Source organism: Cynara cardunculus, assembly GCF_001531365.2.
Source record: "Cynara cardunculus var. scolymus isolate 2C chromosome LG 14, CcrdV1, whole genome shotgun sequence".
In the NCBI taxonomy this organism is placed as follows: Eukaryota; Viridiplantae; Streptophyta; class Magnoliopsida; order Asterales; family Asteraceae; genus Cynara; species Cynara cardunculus.
The window spans coordinates 7,819,035-7,833,209 of NC_037541.1; positions in this window are offsets into that span (position 1 = coordinate 7,819,035).

The window sequence follows — 14,175 nt, forward strand, 5'->3', positions numbered from 1 at the left end:
ATGCATACCTAAACACATATATACTCATGCATTCATATGACATGCATTCATACTCACATACATCATATGCATGTATGCTCATGTATAAATATTCACATTATACATGCATTTCACTTTGACTTACCACATACATACACACACACACACACACACATATATATATATATATATATTTCACATACCCACATGATTAAATGTACAAATTAATCATGCTGACACATTATTACAAATAACAAATAATCACATATTTATTACCTCAGGTGACAACCAAGATCTGGTTATCACAAAAAGGGATCCAAATGCCCCATCAATAAAGTGAGGGATTTTCGGACCTTCCCCACCCCTCACTCCCCCTTTTTCAAAAGAAGCCCCGCTCAACAAGGGGCCCCTCTCTGATAAGGAAGAAAAAGAAAGAACCTCAACTCATGCCCTGGTTTAGAATTTATCTCTTTCCCTTTATTTTTAGTTTTTTTAAAAACTTGTTCTAATTAAACTATTTTCTACTACGGGGCCTTTGCTTGATCCCCCCTATGTATATGGATTCTATCTCTCCTAATATCCCCCCCCCCTTCCCAAGAAGACCTCTTTAAAGAATTGGGGGGAAAGGCAACAGCAGGAAGAAGATCCTCTTGCCAAACCTCCCAGATTTAGCAGGGACAAATTCAGTCTCTGGAAAAATCGAATGTCCCCATTTCTAGAAGGCGTGGATCATGAGATACCTTATTATGCTGAATATGGACCATATGTTCCATTCACAATATCTAGCAGTTCCTACCACTGCTAATACTGTTGCGATACTTGAAAGGAAGATTTCAAAGATCTCTCATCAATGGTGTGATGAAAATAAGAGGAAAATGACTCTTGATACTAAAGATAGATCTATCATAGCCATGTCTCTTCCTGATGAGGTATATCATTCTATAATAAAGCTTAAAATCTCTAAATCCATGTTTGGCACATTGTGTGTTCAATATAAAGGTACCACTGAGGTATAAGAAACAAGAAAGATAAACCTGGTGAGACAATGTGAAAGTTTCATTTGTGGAAAAACTAAATTTTTGTCTGAAGTACACCAGCGCTATAACTGCCTATTAATAGACCTCAGGACCGTTTGGAAGAGAATGTTCCAACTCTGAGATACTAACAAAATTACTAGAATGTTTGCCAGAATTATGCGATAGTTACACCATGTGTCTCAAATGTCAAAAGACATGGCAATCTATCTCTCAGCATCCTATATCGGATTTTGTTAAATCATGAGCAATCTTGTTAGTTGAAGAAGAATATCATACGAGATTCAAAAGAGGCAAAATGTTCTCCAGCTCTACTCTATGAGATTCCTTCAGTGACAACTCCCACTCTCACAATCACTGAGTTAGACCCACCTAAATCTAAGGACTTAACTGTAATATTCGGTTTTGAATGATAGTTGGTCGGATTTCAAAGTTATTATAGTAACCGAAAAGTCCAAGGAAAATTATGGTGTATGTTGGAAGTTAAGGGATTTAAAGGTAAAGTAATTCTTCTCCTCAAGGTTTTGGTCCAATTAAAATGTTTTGTTGCATGGGGGGGGGGGGGGGGGGAGGCTGGTGCATGCACCGCCTCATCCCATCTTGCTATAAATAGGAAGTTTGCAAAAGGGAAATGGTTTCTTTTTGGAGTCTTCATCTGAAAACTTTCTTAAATAGGAAATTGGAGAAGAATTGCATAAGCCTCAGAAAGAATCGGTTACCATGTCTAAGGTGAGTGTTTATCAGTTTTAGTAAAATTATGTGTTACAAGGTTTTACCTAGATTGTTTTGATACTTGAAAATATGTTCTATGCTTAGAGTTGATGTATTGTGTAATCGATGGAAGCCTTGTCCGATAAGGCTGGGTTATCGCCCAAGCCTCGTCCGATAAAGTTGGGTCATCACTCAAAACTTTGACCGGATTAGGTGGTTATCGACCAAAGCTTTATCCGATGAGGGCACTCATCTACCAAAGCCTTGTTCAACAAGGGCACTTATCGACCAAAGCATCATCCGATAATGGTGTTCATCGCCCAAGTATTGACCGGTGAGGGTGTTCATCGCCCAAGTGTTGACCGTTGAGGGCTTTCATCGCCCAAGTGTTGACCAGTGAGGGCGTTCATCGCCTAAGTGTTGACCAGTGAGAGTGTATATCGTCAAAGTGTTGTCCGATGATGGCATATATCGTCCAAGTGTTGTCCGATGAGGGCAGTCCTCGGCCATATATTGTCCGATGAGAATGTTCAACCAGTTATTATTCTTTGTGAATATTTCCCAATGTTAAATCATTATGTTTATGCATTATATACATATATCTGGTGGGGTATCTGCATCAGAGAGCGGGAAAGCCGCGATAGTTGATAAGGTACCTGTGAATTGATGGCGGACCAACCGCGATAGTTGGCAGGGTAATGTGATAGATGGCGGGACAGCCGCGATAGTTGACAGGATACATGTGTATAGATGGTGCGCCAGCCGCGATAGTTGGCAAGACAATACAGTTGTAACAATTTTAAGAGGTGATATTTGGATTGAATTTATTATTAAAATTTTATGAATGTGTAAAATGTTATATGAGAGAATTCACTCAGTAGACCTTTCGGTCTAATCCTCAGTTGTTGTAAACTTTATTTTTTTGCAGACGGAAAATAAAGTCAAGGGGAAAATATGATAGACATTTGTCTTACTTTTGATTTTGTTAAATAAGCTCTTGTTTGAGATCAGACTCGTTGTTTATACGTATAGTTTTAATTGATCTATGGTATGTAAAGGAATTTGTATTACATACATGTTTGGATGTGTTGGCAAATGTCTTGGATTAGAATGGTATGTTTTTGTATGAGGAGTTGTTACATTAACAGACGTTGATCTTTCAGAGTTTGATAAGTCACCGACTCTTCTTACAAATTCATTTAAAAGATTTTCCAGAAAATTGAATCAAGTAATGATCAATTGAATTGTTACAAATTCATTTTGGATTAATATCATTGTAGAAAATTGAATTTTTAGACTTGCTACTTTTCATCCTACTAATGATCAATACATTCTAGGTGGAGAGTCAAAAATTGAATCAAGTAACTAATTTTCAAATATTTGGTCTTGCATTCATCTGGTTTTTGGTATTCGGACAAGTCTAGATCGATGTCTATTCATCATCTTTGTTCATGATGGACAAAGTAGAGTCATAGTCGGATTGGTGGTTTAAAGCCAAACCATCTTCATCTCTATCCAATTAGTGTCACAAATGAACAGTTATAGCAACTCCAAGTACTCAAATCTTGATTCCAGAATTATTAGTTTTAATCCATATATAAGATAAAATCTCAAATAAGTTCCCTCTTAAAAGCCTTAAGTTTTCTTAATATGGTATTGTAATTTGGGAAAATTTGAGGTTTGAATAAAAAGTTGATGTGCAAGAAAGTTGAGAGGGAAAACTAGTCATTTTGATTTATGATTGTGGCAGAGGTGGTCTATTACTCTTAGAGGTGAAGAAGCAGATTTTCTCCCTCATGGATCCATGTAGGCCGCATTGGATTTGGATCCATATACGTTAATTCTTTAATCAAAGAGTAAGGGGTTGTTTATTCAAATACTTACCCGATAAGCGTTTGTGGATAAGATCAACACTATCACTTACCTTACCGGATAAAATCTTAATCCATCAAAACGACACTATATGCAATAATTTACTCAGTAAGCACTAACCGGTAAGAGTCATCACCATCACTTACCCATTAAGACTCTCAGTCATTGCCATTACACTTACCAGGTAAAATTCTTGGTCTATGCCATGTTCATCTTGAGAAGCGTTTATCGACTAAGCGTTTGCTAAACGGCCCCTAAGACAACAATCATTTTTTAATGCTGATTCCTGTTTTGTAAAATGTAACCGTCAGGGCCGTCCCTGGGGAGGGCGGCACGGGCGCACGCCCAGGGCCCAAAAATATCAGGGGCCAAATTTTCCCTTTAAAATATATAGCAGTTTAAAAGAATTTAATAAATTAAAGAAACCAAAAAATTGTAGCATATAATAAGAGAGAAATAATTTAGTAGATAATAAAGGCCCAAAAATATATTAACTAATTACATTGGAGAAGAAAATAAAAAAAAAATTAATTGGTCATTCATTATATGCTATTGTTTATTGCCCCTCTAATTTTTTTTATCTCCAACAAGGTCCAATGATATTGGCTATTGCTATCTCTATATGCTTGACTATTTTCGTGCTTCAACAATTCAACGTTAAGATCATGTGTTTGCTATTGCTATATATTTTTGTTAGATAGTTTTATCAATTTCTATTTTTATTGACTATTGCTATTTGGTTATGTTGTTCTAATTGTTTTTGTTGACTATTGTTATCTATTTTTGTTTCTACATAAAATATTTTACTTTTTATTTTGACAATTAATCTATTGTTATTATGATTTATGACGTGTTTCATGGTTTTGTGATTAATCAATAATTTTTTTTATACTAGATGTATTTAGTAATGTCTTTTATATATGTCATGTTCCATAAACTTTTAATATTAATATCTTATTTTAGTTGAGCAAAAAAAGAAGAAAAAAAGTATTTAAATATTTTCATCAATTGTTTGACTTATGTATCTTTCATTGGGATTCCACCACACCACAAGATTCTATTTAAGTGCTCAAACAATCATTTGTTGAGCTTTCATATTATATGTTTAATTCATTATTTATTTTTACTAGATCTCAATGTATCATCTTTTCTTTCATATTCTTATTGATTTTCATTTGTCTACTTGTTTATAATACCTTGATAATCTTCTTTATTATTAATCTCTCATTGACCTCACGATTATTTCATTAACACGAATTCTCTTTTTGTATCAAAATAACACATATTTCTTGTTATAAAGTAAAAAATTCTTACTTTTTATAAAAATTTATCTACCATAGTTTATATACTCTTGGTTTAAAATTACCTAATAAGAAATGCGTAAATTTAAGTACACTTTTATATATCTATAATAAAAATAAATAAGATTTCTTTACTCAGTAAATTATTAGCAATTTTTGTACTCAATTTTATACTAATAAAAAACATCTATTGAATTTTTTTTTGTATTTACCGAAGGTCACTACAAGAAAAGTGAGTTTGACGATGCGCCTTTTAGCGATGACATGTGTCACAAGTTATAGCGACGACATGTTTTTGTTATATACTATTTCTAATGATAAACGGACTTTTAGCGACAACAAAAGTCGTTGCTAAAAGTCTTGTCTTGCAGTGGGGCCCCTGTTTTTATGTTCGCCCAGGGCCTAAAAAATGTCAGGAACGAGCCTGGTAACGGTCATAAGTTGTTGCTCATAATTAGAACAAGAGGATAGCCACTGGTTTAGGTCAGTGTGCTAATTGGTGAAAAATAGTATTTAATTTGAAGAAATATGTTATTCACAACAATACTTTGCTTTCTACCCCTTTCTCAAGATAGGCCCATGTTTTATTTGGTAAACATGCATTTGTTTCTGCAAACATATTTACAATTATTCGAATATTAAGCCCCATTAATTTGTGTGGGTATACAAACCTAATCTCAATCATTGATTGTTTATTTTGAAATTTAGAGGCGGTTATAACATGTGGTTGAAAATAAATTTAGGAACCAATTTAATCCATCATTTATGTACGTGTATCGTTGAGATCGTTTGTAAGAATTACATGGCTTGTGAACTAAACCTCCCCTATATATATGCTTCAAATTTGAATAGGTCTGGCGATGAAGTTGGTACGTAAATGTTCTCCAACAAGGGAGGTGGTTCAGTTGGGTAATAATAATGACACAATATGTTATTTCAGGTTGTATTCGTGCATGAATGTTTAGACAGTGCCTTATTATTCAAAATCTTATTGATAATAGAATAAACCTTGATTACAATCAAAGAATCAACCCAAATAAATATAAGATTGAAACTCCAAAATCATAAAAAGAGCATTCTCTAATGATGGGAAAAGCAGGAAACTTTAGAAAAGGCAAGCCACCAGAGACATAATCATAATGGATGCAAGTGTAGCGGGCACAGCCAAAGCTGAACCAGTGCTCTCCATTGACGGTGAAGGTGAAGGTGCCGGTGCTGCCCCAAACTCCTGAGCCATCGTTCCAGCACTGGTGAAGGCCACCAAAACCATCATTGTGATGGTGAAAGCAGTAACTAGCTTGCCACCTTCCATTTCTATAAAGATTCTGTCTGTGGAAAAACTGGTATATAGAGTATGTCGAGGTGGGAGGAAGAGGATCAGTGGGAGTAATGTATTTATAGGGCGGAATTTAGTGGGGATAAATGAGGAAATCTTACAGCTACTCACATGGTTAATATTTTTGTCAAACAATGCCCATAAACCTTTTGACACAGAATGAATGAATGGAGTATCAAACCCCATTGTTTATTCGGGAAAAAAGTATGCGTCATATCTCTCTTTCAATCATCTGCATTCAACCTACTCCATTCTGTCACTGTCTACCAACCTGGAATAAGTTTATGCACCATGATGCATCACACGAGTTCAATGAAATTAACTTATGGGATTCTTTTTCTTTTTTTGCCCTTCATCCAATGACAAGTAATCATTATAAAAGAACCCAATGTATAACAGTGGCAGATTGGGATGAGTATGGAGATTTCAATCAAATGTTTTCAGATTTCATCTGATGTTTGTACGTTAATTGGTCTGGGGAACTAGCTGGTGTTGGGCTATGGTTGCGTTTACAGCCTTACAGGGGGGATTATTCATTCTTTCTTCATCTATCTAGAAAGAAATACCTTATGGTGACATGCATACGCATATGGTTATTTGTTAATGCGGCCATGTGTATGACTTGCTGACAGCTTACAAACTTTTCTTCCAAAATAAACTAGAAAAAGGAAGAAAAGCATAGAGTGGTGTTCAAAGGAAGAAAAGAAAAGAAAAAGACGAAAACGAGGAGATGCCATAGAAAACAGAACCCATAAAACATATAAAACCGAAGATGAAACAAAACCCTAAAGAGGTCGTACATCAAGAATCTGAAGGACAGTCTAAACAACGGATTTAGGGTTAAGCTTTCTTCAATCTTCAATAAATTCTTCTCAAAAAGGGAGGCAATATTTATAAATCACTTGAACTTTGGAAAAATTCTATTATATAGAAGTAACTAAGTACAATAAGATTGGGGTTTATAGGACACTAAAAAGTCGCATATAAAATTATATGTAGGACCAAACAATTAAATGCAATAAGGTTACATGAAGTTTTTTTTTTTGAAGTATATAATATTTATATACGGCAAATGCAACAAATAAACTCACACACTCTCCTCACCTATGGTGAGGTTTGAACCCCTGACCTTCTAGAARGCCAAGGGCTATGATACCGCTAGACCAAAGACCCTTTGGTAAGGTTACACGAAGTTTATGGATGCCTTCATAAGTTTTTAACAAGATAAGAAAGAAATCTTAATGTAAGGTCCATACGATAAACAATTGAAAATTTGTATTTGAAGATCTATATCTGAATTCACATATTGGCTCTTCAAATTGATTTTTTTTGGAATTTTATCAATAATTCTCATATAAACCTTCGCTTAGCCCTCACTTCTTATTTTATCATTCTATTTAGTCTTTTTATTTGAATTGACCCTATATATAGGAAAATGATCGTGTGAGAAAGAGTTAAAGTGATAATCGTAAGAAGAAATCTGAACTCTTGATCACCTTTAACCTCATGTCCGCCCATGAATTGTGTTTTAAAAAGGAATTGATCTGATGCATCTTCGTACACTTCATTGGTGTTGACATTCAATTAAGATTAATCCAAGGGTAGAGATCTCTTCTTATGCTTCTCATATAACTTCTCTTCTCAACGGAACCCAACCCTATATATAGGGTTGGGTTTACGTGAGACCAGTCTGTTTTCGTGAGACCACTTTTTTACATTTGAAACTTCACAGGAAAATAGAAAAATGCTGTGAAGGTAAAAAAAAACCCGGTATATCTAAACTACATATATAACCATTTAGGTCAATATCTTAATTACAACTCCTAAAGCATAAGTTACAATGGTTTTATGCAACAAATTCAAAAAACTCTTAAACACAAGTCATAAAGCATATGGTACAAGCTTTTTATGCATTGACTTTAAGTGACAAATGCAACAAATGGTTAGAGCTTCTTTTTTGGGTAAGGTCAAAAATGTTTTCTCTATTTTTTCTTTTCTACTTCTTCTTCATGAAATTTACTGCTCCAAGCCCTTCCACGCCAAACAATTAGGGTAAGTTCAAAAACCTTTCTCTAATTTCTTCTTTTCCAGCTTCATCTTCATGAAATTTTCAGCGCCAAAACCAAAATAGTAAGGTCAACATACGATTTCTTCAATGGCTGCAAACCTTGCACAAACGGGCGGTTCCCAAGAAGTCTTAATCGCTGCATATAACCAGAATTTGGAGGTTTTGATTTCTCCACAGCTTCTTCAAAGCCCTAGCAATTTCTCTGAGGTATTCACTTAGTTCTTCTTGTTGATAATTTTGATTTATGATTCTCTTCTCTTCCTGTTGTTTCCAAAAGTAAATAATGAATACTTCATGTTGATAATTTTGATATTTTTTTTGCCCATAAGAATGAATCAGATTTTGAGGAAAGACTCAACGATTTGATCATGTACATATATGGAGGCCTTTATTTTGGTGTTGAGATCTTCATTTGTAATACTAGTAATCGGGTTTGTTTGTTCTTTAAATTTGTTGATTTTCTACCCAACCACATCCTTCTTTGTTCCTGTTGTTTTATTTCACATGATTGTTCCTTAAATTTGGTTTGTTTGTTCTTTAAATTTGTTGGAATGGTGGATTTGGGTCTGTTTTTGGTTGCTGCTAGCCACTTTAAAACATAATATCCAAACTTATAGTCTAACTGTAAAATATGCAATGACCATCTTGGTGCTTTTTCATGATATTTCAATAACTTATAGTCTAAGTTTAGTCCAGGGGCTGTTGGTCTTTGATCTGGCCCACAAGGGTTGTCAACACTGCAGTCAAGCGTTGTGTGTGTATTGTGCTTAAACTATAATTAGTAGTTTTTGAAGGTATGTGGATTTCATGCACACCATAACTCAATTGTTCATTGACTATTGACACCATAACTCAAGAACCAGCCGTAATGCATACAAATGTCTAAGAAATTCTGTTGTAAGTCCATATTTAACACCGGTAACGGAACTACCAAAACAACAGGTTATTAATGCATATAGAGGTCTAATATGTCTCTGTGCACATATATCATACTATTCCATATTCTGTCTATGAACATGCATCCAAGCTTTTGTTTTTTTCAATCCATCACTAAACACAACTAAACCTTGTGCCTGTTGTTGCTGTCATATACACAACTAATACAACAAGTATTTCACAACTAAACCCTGTGCCTGCTGCTGCTGTTAATGTATGAGGATTTACATTCTTAAGCCTCATGGTCTTTTGTGCACATGGTCTTGAAGAACAAGCAAAGTTCAAGGAAAAGCAAGCTGGTCCAACTAATTGTGCATATGAATAACATAACCTTTTCATTTGCAAGCTGGTCTAACTAAATATGATGTTGGCATGGTGGTATAGTCAAAACAAAAAGTGTTTGTATACATACCTTCCATACATAAGATGTGAAATTTAATTGTGCACTAATACTCTAACTTAAGATATGAGTTTGGTTTAGTATATAAAGTCCTCTAATATGTTGTTGCTGTCATTGTTTCTCTAGGTTCAGAATCTGCTATACATTTTATCTTGTAAAAAAACAGCTATTAAATGTCAGAAAATAATGAAGCTGTACTAATTTGAATTCTTTCTTTATGCCCTGTGTAGATCCTGAACTCGTTAGCCTGTTTACTTGTCATCATCAGAGGTTCTTCTAGCAATTCCTCTGAAAATCCCAGGTATGGAGCATTTTTAGCATCCAAACTTTCAAATACTCATATAGACTTGCAATGCTCCATGTAATTGTTTTGTCATTGGGGACATAGGGTGGTTTATCAGACTTGTTTAAAGTCAACAATAGACTCTTTGTACAACACTGACACACACAGACACACATCATGAATGGTGTGGCATGTGCATAACACAGACACACACACACACACACACATACATAATGGTTGGGTGTTGTTTATGACCCTGTGTATACTAGAATCATGTTAAATCATGTATTGTTAAATCATGTTTTTGGGCCTTATGATCATGATGTARTTATGCACCACATGGCCAGATTACATATTCTGTTTTGTTTAGCCATATGCATATGCTTTGATCTAATCACACACACATTGTTCTATTTATGATGACCACTCAGTAAGTTGTCAATCATAACAAGTCTTTGATTTGCAATGAAGTGTCTGTTGCATGAATGAGTTGCTATAAAGAATAACTTTATCCTAAACACAGTTGCTAAGGCAATGGTTAACACATCTGCACTGTCCCTGTTCACATTACCATATGTTGTTGTCATTTTTGGTTTAGATATAGATATAGATAGAAATGTATGAGGATTTACATTTAACGCAGTTGTTGTGTGTGTGTGTATTGTGCTTAAACTGTAATTAATAGATTTTGAAGGGATGTGGATTTCATGAACACCATAACTCAAGTGTTTATTGACTATACTTATTTGATGTGTATGTGTGTATATTTAGATACAGCAGATACCAGAGGTCTAATTAACCATTCCCTGCTTAAGTAAGTTTCATCATTTTTCATAACCATTTCTAATTAAGATCTCTAAATTAAGATATGAGTTTGGTTTAGTATATGAAGTCCTCTAATATGTTGCTGCTGTTTACATGGCTGTGTGCACGGTAAACTGTTTGAATGGTTCAAACTTCTGGATCAATACAGTAGCCATGATAGATATAGAAACAGTCACATGTATATAGATATAAATATCGAGAGATATAGAAACAGTCACATGTATGCTTTTATGCACACACACAGAAACATAAACATAAACAAAACACATTAGCCATGTTACATGTGTCTGTGTGTATATATATATTCATCTTGATGTGTTTGTGCATATGTATTTGTACATAGAAGGTTTTGATGTTTGAAGTGGCTGCATAGCTCCATCAATTTAATTGGACAGCAATAGTGGAGTTTATGTTTCTGTGTGTGTGTGTGTGTGTGTATAAGATGAAATGGAAACAACATATTCTGTTTCTAACAATATGAAAAAACTTGGTTAAATGCACTGTTTAAATGTCTATATGGCAACGAGTTAGTTAAACTTTGACGGTGTAGACGACGGCTGGTGGTGAAGAGTTGCCAAAGAAGCTGCAACTCTATTCATTTTTCATGAGCAGTTCCTCTTTTTAGTGTTCGTATTGCTCTCAACTTAAAAGGTTTTGTTATTTGATTCATTATTTCTCCTGAGATTGCGTATTGTGTTGATTTGTACACGCTCCTAATAAGCATTTCAATTACAGGTATTTAATTTGAGTCTGTTGTTTGTAGTTTGCCAACAGGACTTGATTATGAATACAAAGCCATCAATATGTTCAAACGAGAGCAACACAGTCCTGGTAACAACCTAAAATTGTTCAATTTAAGGGTTATAAGCTGAATGAGCATATTAGCTGAATAAAAGCTTGTATCTTTCCAAAATAATGCACCATCTGTATTTGGGCATATTTTTATGCATACCATAACATAAAATAGAAAAACTTTGATGATGTCTTTAACAAAATCTATTTGATCTCTCAAAGTTCAGATTGTTTCTCCTCTTTTAGACAGAGGGACTATAAGGTTGGTGTAGGATAATGCTTTGACAATGTAAGTTCACATCACTGTAAGGTTGGTGTAAGGCTTGTGCACACATGTGGACTGCATAAATGCCACTTATGACCATACCAAATCAACACAYTGAATAATATATATGGATAACCTACATGACACCTGGTTTCTGTTATGTAATGTTGCAGTCTTAAGATTCCTATTTTCTTAAGGTTGTTAACGACTTGTTAACTTTTTTGAATATTCAACTTGCTTTCTCATGTTGTCTCCATACAATGTCAATGTCCAAATTAATCAGTGTTGGAATATTCAACTTGAATCACAATTAACCGTGTGACACATGAAGTGACATTTAGGCAATATATACTTTCTTGCATTGTTTCATAATGTGTTTGTTTCACATGTAATTTTTGAAATCCAACATATATGCAAATTTTCATCTAATAACCAGAAAGCCTCCTAAGAAAGGTAAACTAGTTTGAAGCTGTTTTGAGTTTGAGATATGGAAATTGTACTTGAAAGTTGTTTTGAGTTGATAATGGAACTGGGTTTCGAACTATCAAAGTTTTTAATATGAAGTTTTTGTGATGAAACTGTTTTGAGGCTATTCTTGGCAAAAATGACAAATTTGGTTACGTTTTTATAAGGGAATAAGGGTGGCATATCAAGAAAAGATGTATCATGGGATAAGGGTGACATATCTAGGAGAGGTATACCATGGGATAAGGATGGCATATCAAGAAGATGTGTACCATGGGTAAGGGTGACAGTTGTGAAATCTGAGTTTTGATCATAACTCTTGTTATCGCATCCATGAGATACAATGATTCTGAGTTATCATTTCTCTATGATATGAAGACTTGAAATTATTGTTCTTATTGATATGATAACAATGATGTTATGCAAAGGAGGAAAATGGCTTATAGCCAGAGGCTTTAATTGCCTATGTTTCGAATAAACAATGTTTTTCAGATATTGAATATTATACTTCAAATTGTTCAAAAGGGTAAAAGTTTGATGAGAATCTAGAGGGGCTTTGGTTGGTCTTTATGTCTAACCAGAAAGCCTTTGGTTGTGATGAGAAGTCTAAGTTGTTCAACTATTTTTTATATCTTCGACCCAGAGGCTCTGTATGTACTTTGCAGAGGCTCTGTATTTGGAAATGTAATGTCAAGTCTAATGCATCTGAGCTCTGTATCTAAAAATCTTTTGGACTTAAATCATTTTCAAACTCGTTACTTTATTGATATTTAGAACCTAAAGCATAGCTCAACCAGAAGGGGGGGCTCTAGTTGACTTGGTCTCTAGGCAAATTATTTAAATTATTTGTTAAAGTTCTTGAGAAAATAATTAAATATTTTGGTAGAGCCTCTGGTTGACTTTCATATTTAACTAGAAGGCCTCTGGTTATCGTTAAAACCTATAATCTTTTAAGTATAACTCAATTCTTATTTTTCATAAGCTCTAGCCATTGACTAAGAGCTCTGGTTGGCCGCATATCCTTGTATGTTTTAAATGTTGAGATCAAAAGCTCTAGTAGGTATGACCAGAGGCTCTGGTCGACTAGAGAAGCTCTGGTTGGTTTGACTAAGGATTTCTTTTCTCAAGTTAAATGACCAAAGGAACTCTGGTTGCGTATATTATGTGTTTAAATTGTTTCAAGTTGATCCAGACTTCAATATTTAAGCCTTTAATGAGTTTGCTTTGTTTTGTGATGCTCAAACTTAAGAGCCAGAGGAGCTCTGGGTAACTCCGCTTAATATGATACGAGGACTTTGAGAATCTTACACAGAGTGATGCGAGTGTACGCCATGTGTGACGAGGAAGATTTATAGACTCTTATTGAATTATGATATTTGAGTTTTGTCTTATAAAAAGTTGAGTTATATTTGTATGTTTACAAAGTTGATTTTAAAACAGGTTTGGCGAATTTTCACCCTATAATTGCATAAAAAAGGGTGTCTCACTAGACCTCAAGGTCTGACCCTTATTTTGTGTTTAAAAAATGTGCATTGTAGGCCAGGCCGGAGAACGGTGGCCGGAGAGAGAAGAGAGGAGAGATGAGAGTTTTAAAATACCAAAAATATCCTTGCATTAAGATTTTAATTTAAAATTACCAAATTTATAAATTTCCTAATTTATCTATTGATTTGTGGTTAATATTGGTTCTCACAATTACCACAAACAACTCAGTTCTCCCTTGAATAGCCCCCTATATATATATATATATATATATATATATATATATATAGAGGAGCGATCAAATGCAAACCACTCAATTTGTACAAACCGTGCAAACCGCATTCAACCAATCATAATTTTTCATTTTGTTCATTTTTTTGTAATTATGAGAGGTTGATTAATCATTTTTATTGTGGAGAGTGTTAA